General features: G+C 35.3%; 1 pseudogene across 1 annotated transcript; it reads right to left on the minus strand.

Moving 5' to 3' along the window:
• Nucleotides 1–398: 398 nt before the first annotated feature.
• LOC311619698 (heterogeneous nuclear ribonucleoprotein A1-like) lies at nt 399–1,164 on the minus strand (annotated as a pseudogene). Its single transcript has one exon. The product of its transcript is annotated as a heterogeneous nuclear ribonucleoprotein A1-like (transcript).
• Nucleotides 1,165–11,563: the final 10,399 nt, after the last annotated feature.

The following is an 11,563-nucleotide window of genomic DNA, read 5'->3' on the forward strand; positions in this document are numbered from 1 at the left end:
AACTGTAACATTTAGCTCTTACTCAAATAGCCATTGCTATGACTACAGAAAGCACTTGACATCATAGAATTTTTTTAAAGACATATTTATTCAGCATCATAATCAGACTATTACAATTAGCGATGAATAGCATGGTTACAAAAAAAATCTACATTAAAACTCTTTGTTAGAATGTTTTACACTTTCCACAGAACAGAAACTAAAATAACCTTTTATACAATTAGTCGCAAATACAGTCCTTGAGTTTTTTGCCCAACAAACACCTGAGTATTACCTAACACATTTTCTTTGTTCAGCTTGACCCTGCCATCACTGTTCTTGGCTGAGTTCAGGAATCCATTATAAGCTGTAGCTTCTCTGGCTCTCCTCTCTTGCTAAGCTTTGTTTCCTGGCAGTAATTAAAACCTGCTGCCACTGCCATGGCTACTGCTACTGCTGGAGTGGCCCTAGCCATTTTGGTTTTGTGGTTTGGCAAAGTATTGGCCTTCACCACCATAGGGGCCAGAGCTTCTCCCTCCAAAGTTTCCTTTTTTCATGGTCCAAAAGTTGAAGATTGATTGTTTTGTAATTTCCAAAATCACTGTGGCTTCCACCACCTCCAAAACTGCTTCCATCATTACCAAATCCACTACAGCCGTTCCTCACTGCCACCATATCCACCACTACTCTGGCTGCCACCAAAGCCACCTTGACCACTGAAATCTCCTCCATGACTAAAGTTGTCATTCTCTCCCAAACCACCTCCATGACAATCCCCGAAGTCTCCTGAACCACTTTGACCTCTTTGGCTGGATGAAGCACTAGCCATCGCTAGGGTTTCCCTTAGTTCACAGTTGTGGCCAATCAAGCTGTGGTGTTTCTGAGCGCCAATCTTGTCTACTGAGTCATGGTCATCAAAGTTACAAAAGCAAAGCCTTTCTTCTTGCTAATGTCTCAGTCATGATTTTAATCACTTCAATTTCCACATATGTTAAAAAAATAATCTATTAGATTATGTTCTTCAGTGTCCTTGTTAATACACCAACAAATATTTTCACAGTCGTGGGCACCAGGCCTTTGAGAATCTTCTCTTGAGGTAGCCCTCTCTTGTCCCACAACTCTCCCATCCACCTCACGTGGCCTTGCATTCATGGCTGCATCCACATCCTCCACTGAAGCACACATGGCAAACCCAAGGCCTGTTAGGATCTCTCATCACCATACAGCCTGTGAGCATTTCCATTGCTCAACATAGCCCCTCACATCTCATTAGATGTTTCAAAGCTCACACTGCTGAAACAAAGCTTCTATTCGAGCTCTTTAGGGAACTCTGACTTACACAGGAAGACTGCAAGAGGGGAGACTTGGTCCACAGGCAGCATGCATAGATTTTTTTTTCAAAGTTCTGTATACAATAGATTTTGTAATGGAGGTGTACCTTTGAAATGCAGACTTCCAGCCGAAACCAGTTTGGCTCAGTGGATAGAGCGTAGGTCTGCGGACTGAAAGGTCTCAGGTTCCATTCCGGTCAAGGTCATTTACATTGGCTGCGGGCACATCCCCAGTAGGGGGTGTGCAAGAGGCAGCTGGTCGATGTTTCTCTCTCATCGACATGTCTAGCTCTCTATCTCTCTCTCTTTCTCTCTGTAAAAAAATCAATAAAATATATTTTAAAAAAAGAAGAAAGAAATGCAGACTTCCAGACAAGTGTTCTGTGTTCAGCTGCTGAACTGCATCCCTCAACTCTTTGCTCTACCAATTTTCTCACTATTCGCATACAATAAACATTTTAGGGTATTTATGTATATCACAAGAGCTTTAATTTATTTACCATAGCTTACTATACCATTTTCAAAAAGCCTTTTTAATCTTCCCCTCAAGTTACTGCAGATATGAAGTCATTACGTATTCTTGTAGTACTTAGAGAGCTTTAATGCTTTTTCATTACCTGGAAATTTGGGTTAAAGTTCACGAAGACATTTAAAAATTAAGTTATAAAATACAACCTAAATTTAAATAATTAAGGTGGAAAAATAGGCAGAAAATTAAGAAAATTATTTCTTAAATATGTGTCCACATCATTGTCCTTTAAAAATGAAGTTTTTATAATTTTCTTAAAACATTTCCTCAATTTTGTTACAAATGAGATAGTTCAGTCAAAAGCTATATTTTGGACAGAGTGATTTTTCGATATATAAGCTAAAATAATTTTAAAAATCTCTATTATTGAAAATATTATATATATTTCTCCTAACCCCCAAAAAACCCATCTAGACCCTCCCTCCCCCACTCCCAGGCCCCAGCCTTCACCATCCTATTGTTTGTGTCCATTGGTTATAAATATATACATACAAGTTCTTTGGTTGATTGCTTCCCACCTTCCCTCTGAGATTTGACAGTCTGTTAAAATAATTTTATAAATTATCCAAAATACAATTCATTAAGACTGCTGACTGATAAAACACATCTGATGGGTGAATACTTTTCTTGAAGTTGTTACCATCAAGTTGACAAAACTGTAAGTCTCTTAATCTTTGCCACAGATGTTTAAGATGCCTAAGGTTTCACCTTGAATACTAAAGTGTTAAGTTCATGTCTGATTTTTTTCCATTACATAAAGGTGCTCATATAATATATTTACACACAATAACTGTTTTAGCATACCCTTTAATCTTTCAAAAGTTCTCTGGTCATTCTCTTGAGTATGATGCATCCTGTGTGAATAATAGAAATGGGCTAAATTTAGAGCATGACAATATTTTTTCAAATAATATTTTTGTTCTCTATAAGCAAAAGCATGGTTCAGTTACTTTTTGAATTACAGTTAGAAACATGTGTGTGGCCGAAACCGGTTTGGCTCAGTGGTAGAGCGTCGGTCTGCGGACTGAAAGGTCCCAGGTTTGATTCCGGTCAAGGGCATGTACATTGGTTGTGGGCACATCCCCGATAGGGGGTGTGCAAGAGGCAACTGGTAGATGTTTCTCTCTCTCATCAACGTTTCTAGCTCTCTATCTCTCTTTCTTCCTCTCTGTAAAAAAATCAATAAAATATATTAAAAAAAAAGAAAGAAACGTGTGTGTGTGTGTGTGTGTGTGTGTGTGTGTGTGTGTATTTGAGTACCTATATGCATCTCTCTGTTTTGTTGTTCCCAAGGAGAAACATTTCCTCTCTTGGATTTTTGGTTGTTGGTGCATAAAATATTTTTTTTTTTTTGGAATTCTGTCTCCACTAATCTTTGAAAAGCTCTATCTTTAACTCTTAAGAAATGAGTTTGGTATTAGTACTCTTAGCCATACAGTAAAATACTACAAAGCATAATGGTTTTTGCAGTAACTGATTCGTAGGTCAGGTAAAACTAATGTGAATAAAAGCTAATGTTATTTAGAATTTTAAAACTATTTTTACATTTCTCTTCATGTTTTAATATATGATGAGTGAATAATAAATAGATGCTCAAGGACCATCACAAAGCATTGCCAAAGGCAACAGTATAACTCAGCTTTGATGACTTTCTTTACTAAAAGGCACCCCGAGGAAATAGGTGGCTTCTCTTTTGTGTTTCATCACTAGACATATTTTTATAAAATCCAATATATTCTTTAAAAATCTCTAAAAATTCTAAAACACAATCTCTGTTTTTAATATTTATATTTCACATTGGATTTCAGCAGTGAAATAATAGGAAAATATCTACTAAAAATAATAACCCACTTATTGACATTAAACTTTTAGAGTTTAATATAAGTACAATGCCACATATATTTACCAGGGGTAATCACCAAATAAATTGATAAGGATCAATTTGAACTCAACATTTTAAAAAATATCAAATTATGTAAGTTCATAGATTTCATAGATATAATGGCTTTGTTTTCAGTGTTCAAGTCCTCTCCTTGAAGATTAATTACTGCTGACTTCCAGTCCATCATTGCTCCTTTTCTATATTTGGCATACCTATCTTGCATAGGGAATAAAGCTTATTTAAATGAGGTTAGAGTCACTGTTGAACAAGGGCTCCTAGCTTCAAAATACTGAATATATACAGTGAGAGTAAGAAATAAAGTACTTCAGAAAAAAATAATACAATTTAGTGTTGAAAACTACAATATCTATCCATTTTAGAGGTAATCTAACATATAAGCCCTTTATTTTATTAGTGAGAGCAAAGGATCCATAACAATTATCTGACTTGCTCAAGATTACTAAGTTGTTTGTGGCAAGCAGTGTTAAAAATGGAGTGTCTTAGCTAACAGGAGTTGGATGAACACTTGTCTACTGTGGTTATCTACCCAAAATTAGCCATGTTTATATCACTTTATCCATGTATCAGTCATCCAATGAACATCTGTATGAATCCATTTTACTCAAGGCTGTATCACATAAATGAAAATGTACAAAACCTTTGGTTAGCCTCAGGAAGAGTTAATATTATTAAATATCCTGTAGAATATGTTATTTACATAGACAGAAGAGGAGTCAAATTTGTACAGGAGTTTGAAAATAACCCCTCACCCCCCCAAAAAATAAATAAAATACCAATTGTGAGTGATTGGATCAAAGGGTATTTTCTTCTATGTAAATCCACATTCAATTCAAATGAATTTAGTTTTCTTTTATAAAATATATTTTCATTTTCTTAAATGAAATTATCTGAAACCTTAGTTTTACTTCAAAATAATCTAGTATGTGTTATATATGGGGATGTAGAGAAAACAGGATTGCTGATGGTTACATGTGAATTTATTAAAACATTTTCCTTTAGAACAATTCAAATGTTTTCATAATAATTAGTTAAAATATATATTTCTCATTTTAATGTTGTTTGGGCAGTTTCTGAACAAGCATTAGAGATCTAAAATAGTCACAATGCCAGTGCTCAGCTAACAACACATCTTCCTGACTTCCTTTCTCCAGGGTCCTTCTCCTGCACTGACCTCTTTAAAATGCCATCAGGCATAGAAACAGTATCTTCTTATTTGCTATTGTTTTTACTTATCTGTATTTTTATTTATTTATTTTTTTCAGTTCTAGGGGAATAAATAACATGGTGTACACAGGAGATTGTGAGATGTGAGAAGTACCAAAAATGAAAGCACTTTGCCAGCTATGAAGAGTTTAAAAAATGTTGGTCATTATTATGATAAAGATGATCATAATTATGAAGACAATGACAATTGCTCTAATTGATTTTCTTTCTATTTTATCACACACAGTTGCATATGAAATTAATGTTCTTATTAAATTGGTGTTGATGTTGATCAGTTCTTATAACCATGTTGTAAATCAGTGGAATTCTAATAATGATTCTCATTTAAAGTTATAAAAACACTGCTAAGTTTCAAATCTACATTTGAATATTCTTTGTTATGCTAGACTAAAATTAAAAAAAAGAAAACACCATTTTGTTAGATCTCACTTTAGAGTATGACTCATTTTAATTCTGAAACTTTTTTTTTTTTAATCCTAGAGGGTGTTTGAATAATTGAAAGTTGGAGGCCCTCTAATAAAGGTAATCATTCATTAATGGAATAGCCAGCATTTATATTAATTTTATTTTCTATTATTTTGATTCTTGTTCTCAGAAACTCAGGTACCAATTTGTAATATGGTGTTGTTGTTTTCAAGCTGTAAGAGAATTTTGTAAGCTATCTAAAGTCTATTCTCAAAGAAAAAAACTGAAAACTTTTCCTCTATCCATTTCATTCATTCTCCAGATATTTTTTTCATAATCCTTTAAGGAACCTCACTGAAACAGAGCTATTCTACAATGACTCAGTAATATAATTTGTATAATCCACTTTCATCACGTTCAGTTCTATCTCACTTGATATAATGTAGCCTTAATATGTATATTTTGTAGCAAGATAATTTATTCCTAAATTTAAAAACACTAAGCAAATTATTTTTAAAGTTCATATTTAAAATTTATGAATTTATATTAGATAACAAAGTAACCCCATTGAGGAAGATGAAGTGGAGTCAAATAGTAAGACAGTATCAAAGTTAGATTACTCAACTCACAATTAGCACCAAATGTGAGAATTTTTTAAACCTAAATTAAATAACTGATTCTCATTGTTTTGCCTCTTTAGAAGTAACCATAACCTGACATCAGCATGTGCCCTCTGTGCACATATTTATACTCTTATATATGTCTATGCCATTGACAATAGTGTTATTTTGTGATTTTAAAATTTTACATAAGTGAATTTATCTTGTACATATCACTTCATTTCTTCAATTCCCCCAAATCATAAAGAAAATCACAACAAAGTGAGATGAAATGTTTAGCAGTATTCATAGGGAAAAAAAAATCTCGAAAATAGCTTCTTTTTTGTCAATTTTTCATAAAAAATATTTAAGAACATAAAATAAGAAAGGTTAATATACATGTTTATCATTTGTGGTATTTAACTTGTACCAAACCTGTACCTTTCACAATTCAGTAAACAGTTTCTTACTCTGTGGCTCTGTCTCCTCTTAAGCAACATGAAGGTGATAGAGGAATGCAGCAGTGTGAGAAACTAATAGAATCTGATAGATAAAAAAAAAACAAACAAACAAGTAACCAAGTCAGTGAATTGGCATTCACCTTTCTTTTCTGAACTGGTAAAGTGAGTGTATGGAGAGATGTGGATCTGACACCTGCTTTATTCAATTTCATTATGTAATTGAAAAAAGAAATCAGGGGAATGAGCTTACTATTACAAATTGATGTAATGCAAATGTACTTTGGAAGTCAGTTATTTAAAATTTGTGACATATTTAGCCTTAGACATACTATTATTCACAATGAGTATTATCCATTCATCATAGGAAAGACTATAGTAATTTGTATCATGAGTCGGTGGTTTAGAACTGTGTTCAAAGTATAAAAAGCTACCAGAAAAATCAATGTGTATGTTGGGAAATAAAATATGCTATCCAATTTGAGTTTCTAGACACATTTTCACCCCTTTGGCAATAGATCAGAAAATTCTGTCCCCAACCTTTATCTCCACCAAACACCAGGAGTAAGATAGCTCCAAATACCGTATTTCCGGTGTATAAGACGCCCCCCTAATTTTACAGTTAAAACATAGGTTTGAGCCTATATTCGCTGTATAAGACTACCCCCCACTTCCGAGGCAACACCAGTTCTTTTTTTAATAGACCGCCTCTCTGACTCTGGCCAATCTGAGCTGGCTTTTTATGCATGCAAATTATACATGTTCTGTACCCGAAGCTACATTGTGTTCTAGTAAAAAGCCTACTCAGATTGGCCAGTCAGAGAGGCGGTCTATTAAAAAAAGAACTGGTGTTGCCTCGGAAGTGGGGGTGGGGGGGTAGTCTTATACAGTGAATATAGGCCTAAACCTATGTTTTAACTGTAAAATTAGGGGGTCATCTTATACGCCGGAAAATACGGTACCTAATGCTGATACTGACTGACACAGCACTTGGGTCAAAAATCCATCAAGTAACTTGATAGTTTGCAGCTGGGGTTAAGAACTCTTTGATGAAAAAGAATTCAAGAAAAACATCAGGAATGGAAACTCAGAAGAAAAATCCTAAAGAATTACAGGTCTCAGGGACCCCTGATACCATGTTTCTCCATACTGAAATAGTTTACCTGTCACCACCTTTCTCTTATTTCTCTTGCTTTGGGAATTGGCCTGATGTTTCCTCTTTCATTCTTCCTTTTGACAAATGTTTCCCATTCTCTTTCACTGTACAAAAGAAATCATTGTGATTACATGGCTCATTTTCAGAGTTAAATTCAAAGGCCATTTGACCAATCCTTCATGAATAAAAGACCTCTAATTTTGACTTCTACTATATATATATATATATATATATATATATATATATATATATATATATATTTCTATATATATATTTCTATATATATTTCTATATATATATTTCTATATATATATATATATATATATATATATATATATATATATATATATATATATATATTTCAGAGAGGAAGAGGGAGGGAGAGAGAGATAGAAACATCAATGATGAGAGAAAATCATTGATTGGCTGCCTTCTGCATGTCCCATAGTGGGGATCAAGCCGGCAACCCTGATCAGAATGAAAGTGTGACCTCCTGGTTCAGAAATTGATGCTTAACCACTGAGCAACCCTAGTTGGGCTTGACTTATACTTTTATCACCAAAAATATTTATGCATATAAGCAATGGGGCTACATTAAAAGAGCTGAAAGATGGTATTGATATGTCTTTAGTTGTTAAGCACTTAAAATATATCATCATATGTAACTATTGTTTTGTACTTCCTTGATTTTTAATATAATTGGATCCCAAAAGTATGCCTGAAGATTGATCCTTTCTTACCTCTGAAAAGGCATATCCACACTCAATATGACGGAATGCATTATGTAGAATAATATTGGGGCATATAAGTAAACTGAGAAAAATAGTATAGGGCATTTAAACTGTTACCCTGAGACAAAAGTGGGGAAAAGAGCCCTCGAGAAGATTACTTTAAGTGTTTTATTTTCCCCTATCCTCTCTTGCACACCATCCCTATTCTTCCCAAAGTAACATCCTTCTTGACCAGCTCTTTTAGTTTTGGTATGAAAGTAAGTCCTATTTAGAAGTAGTAGGTGGAGAAGGGAAATAATATCCCAAACAGCAGTGGTGAAAAGAGAAATGTTAGTTACATTTGATTATAGGAAAAACTTTTCACAAGTAGTGTTTCATAAATAAGTGACATGTAGAAGAGCATGAGCACCTGCAGTTCTTTGGGACCCAAAAGTACAACATTCCTTTATTAATTCTAATAAATTCTCTAAATATTATCTACTATATATATCTATCTTCTCTCCCTAAAAGTTGAAAGAGAGATACACTGAGATTTTGTAGTTTAGTCTCCGGTAAGGATAGAACAATTCCCTGACATAGAGGGTCCTTATTATGGCTGCAGGAATCTGCAAAGTGCCTTTGTATCTCATGAGAACTAGAGTTTCTAATCAGTTCCACAGTTGGTAAAATAGGACATACCACAATCTATACTAATAAAAGCCTAGGTGGTCCTCACATGTGATGTCATAAGATGGCCATCACAAGATGGCCGCCACAAGATGGCCATGCGCACAAAGGAGGCAGGGCCTGGTGGCCACTCTGCACACTGAGGCCTGGGGGTCCTATGGCTCCCCACAGCATGGAGGAGGCCGGTCCCAGCGTTTCTGCCACCTTGCACAGAGGAGGCAGGTAGTGGCAGGGGAGGGTAGTTGGGGGATCATCAGGCTGGCAGGGGAGCAGTTAGGGAGCAATCAGGCTGGAAGGTAGAAGTGGTTAGGGGCAATCAGGCAGACAATCAGGCAGGTGAGCAGTTAGGAGCCAGTTGTCCCAGATTGTAGAGGCTGAGGCCGGGTTGAAGGACATCCCCACCCCCGTGCATGAATTTCATGCTCCAGGCCTCTAGTGTTGAAATATAATTTGATGAGACTAACCCCTGGAGATTTGTATTTGGTAGTTTGGGGTTAAAGTCCAATTAAATAGATATACGTACTCCCCAGGTAGTTCTATATATGGCCAGAATTGTGACCAGATGCTATCAGTTTTCCTGAAACCAACCACTGAATGGACCCTACAGGGGCACAAAAATAAGCAGTAATCAATTTCTCTCATAGGGATAAACAATAACATCAGACCATGCCCTCTTTTATTCAATTTTTTATTAAACATGAAGAGATCACTGAAATATTCAATAGCTTCTCAGGACAATCTGGTTACATGAAAATGATGTTTGAATGGTGGCATTTGTCCATATGGGAGTGAAGTGAAGGATATAGTAATTTTAAATGACAACCACTGAGCACACATAAAATAATAAGTTTATTAAAGACAATCAGGTCATTATTCAGCTGGATGGCATTTGAATTAGTATCCTGAAATGAACCCACAATTTTGTTTTCAAAGATGATTCTCTCTCTTACAACACTATGAAAATTAGCATGGCTGCAAATGATAATGGTTAGACAAAATTTTCCCAATTTCTCCAAACTAGAAGTGTATACCATACTTTCCATCTTCCCCTAGATTATGGTTGTTCTGAAAATCTTGGAAAAATGCAGAAACTTTGCTAAAAAGCATTTCCTGCTTGGAGCTCCTTGATATTACTTTAATTTTCCACTGTTAACCTTTAGAATACATCTGGACACCTAATCTAACATCATTCTGTGGCAATTAAAATAAAAAAAAAATATTCAGGATCAATTCTGTTAGTCTTTGTGGGCTCTACAAATAAACATAAAGTTCAATGTTAGGGATTTACTAATATCATGTATAAGGATGCAGAACAGGCCTCACCAAGATGTGCCCCTTTGGCTTAAGGATAATTTAGAATTGAATGCACTCAAGACCTTAGAAGCTGCAGAAAAACTTTTATCTCTCCCTTAAAGAATTTAAATTGGGGCAGAGGGGGTCTTGCCCATAATAAGAGCTCTCTCAAGAAATACATGTTTATGGCCTATATGTATGGCAGGGCAAACTTTTAATTTCAGAAAATCTGTTCTTCTTAGTGTCCTGTGAATTACCTTCCTCTCTTTGAAGTCCCAGGCTCCTAGCTCATCCCTTTGCTCAAGATAATATGTATACCTTCTTTTACCTTTCTAACTTTGAACTTCTCATGTATGTGAAGTTTCTGTACATAAGAAATTAAATGTGTGCGTTTTTCCTGTTAATCTGTCACATGTTTATTTGATTATTAGACCAGCCAAAAATAGAATAGAATAAAGTTATTCCTCTTTAACATGTGTGTGTGTATATATATATTCTAAATTACCAAACATAAATACACCATTGGAGAATGCAAATACCTTGAGATTGTCAGCTATTGCTTAATTACAAATTTATTGAGCTATAAAATTCCAGAATGAGAATGATTTACATAGTTTCCTCTAATTTCAAAAGTGTTGAAGAAACTTTGATGCTTGCAAAAATGCTCACTCAGCATGTACATGTGTGTGCACATTTGGGAAATGCATAATATAGGCCATTAATTGAAATTACAGATAGCTCACTTAATAAAAATGCAAATTCTGCTATTCTCTTTATCTTTTAAAATTCTTTTCCATGTGTTATAATTTAGCATGGTGTAATTTGTTTGAAAAATCCCTCTATATATTATATATAAACCAAGTGACCAGAACGGCCAAACGATTGGAATGACCAGTTGCTATGACACGCACTACAGCAGCCAGCCGGCCCGATGGGGGCCCCGATGGGCCACCCCACCGACTGAGAGTGGATCCAGATGGCCAACCATCCATAGCCCCTCCCCACCACTGGCCAAGCCCTGAACTGCCCCAATTGGGGCTGGCCAGCCAGATCCCACCCATGCACCAATTCATGCACTGGGCCTCTAGTTCAACTAATAAAAACTTAATTTCTTGTGTGTCTAAATGGTGGCAATAATAGTCTCTGTGAGTGGCTGCAAATGTGGGGAGAAGTCATTGTCAAGATATTCTGCAAATAAATATTATTTACTGAGGGCCAATGCATAAGAATAAATAACAGACATGTTTTTGCATGAAAAAATTACATCCCTATAAAAATTTGAACAGTTA

Source organism: Pipistrellus hanaki (genome assembly GCF_964339955.1).
Source record: "Pipistrellus hanaki genome assembly, chromosome: 3".
NCBI lineage: Eukaryota > Metazoa > Chordata > Mammalia > Chiroptera > Vespertilionidae > Pipistrellus > Pipistrellus hanaki.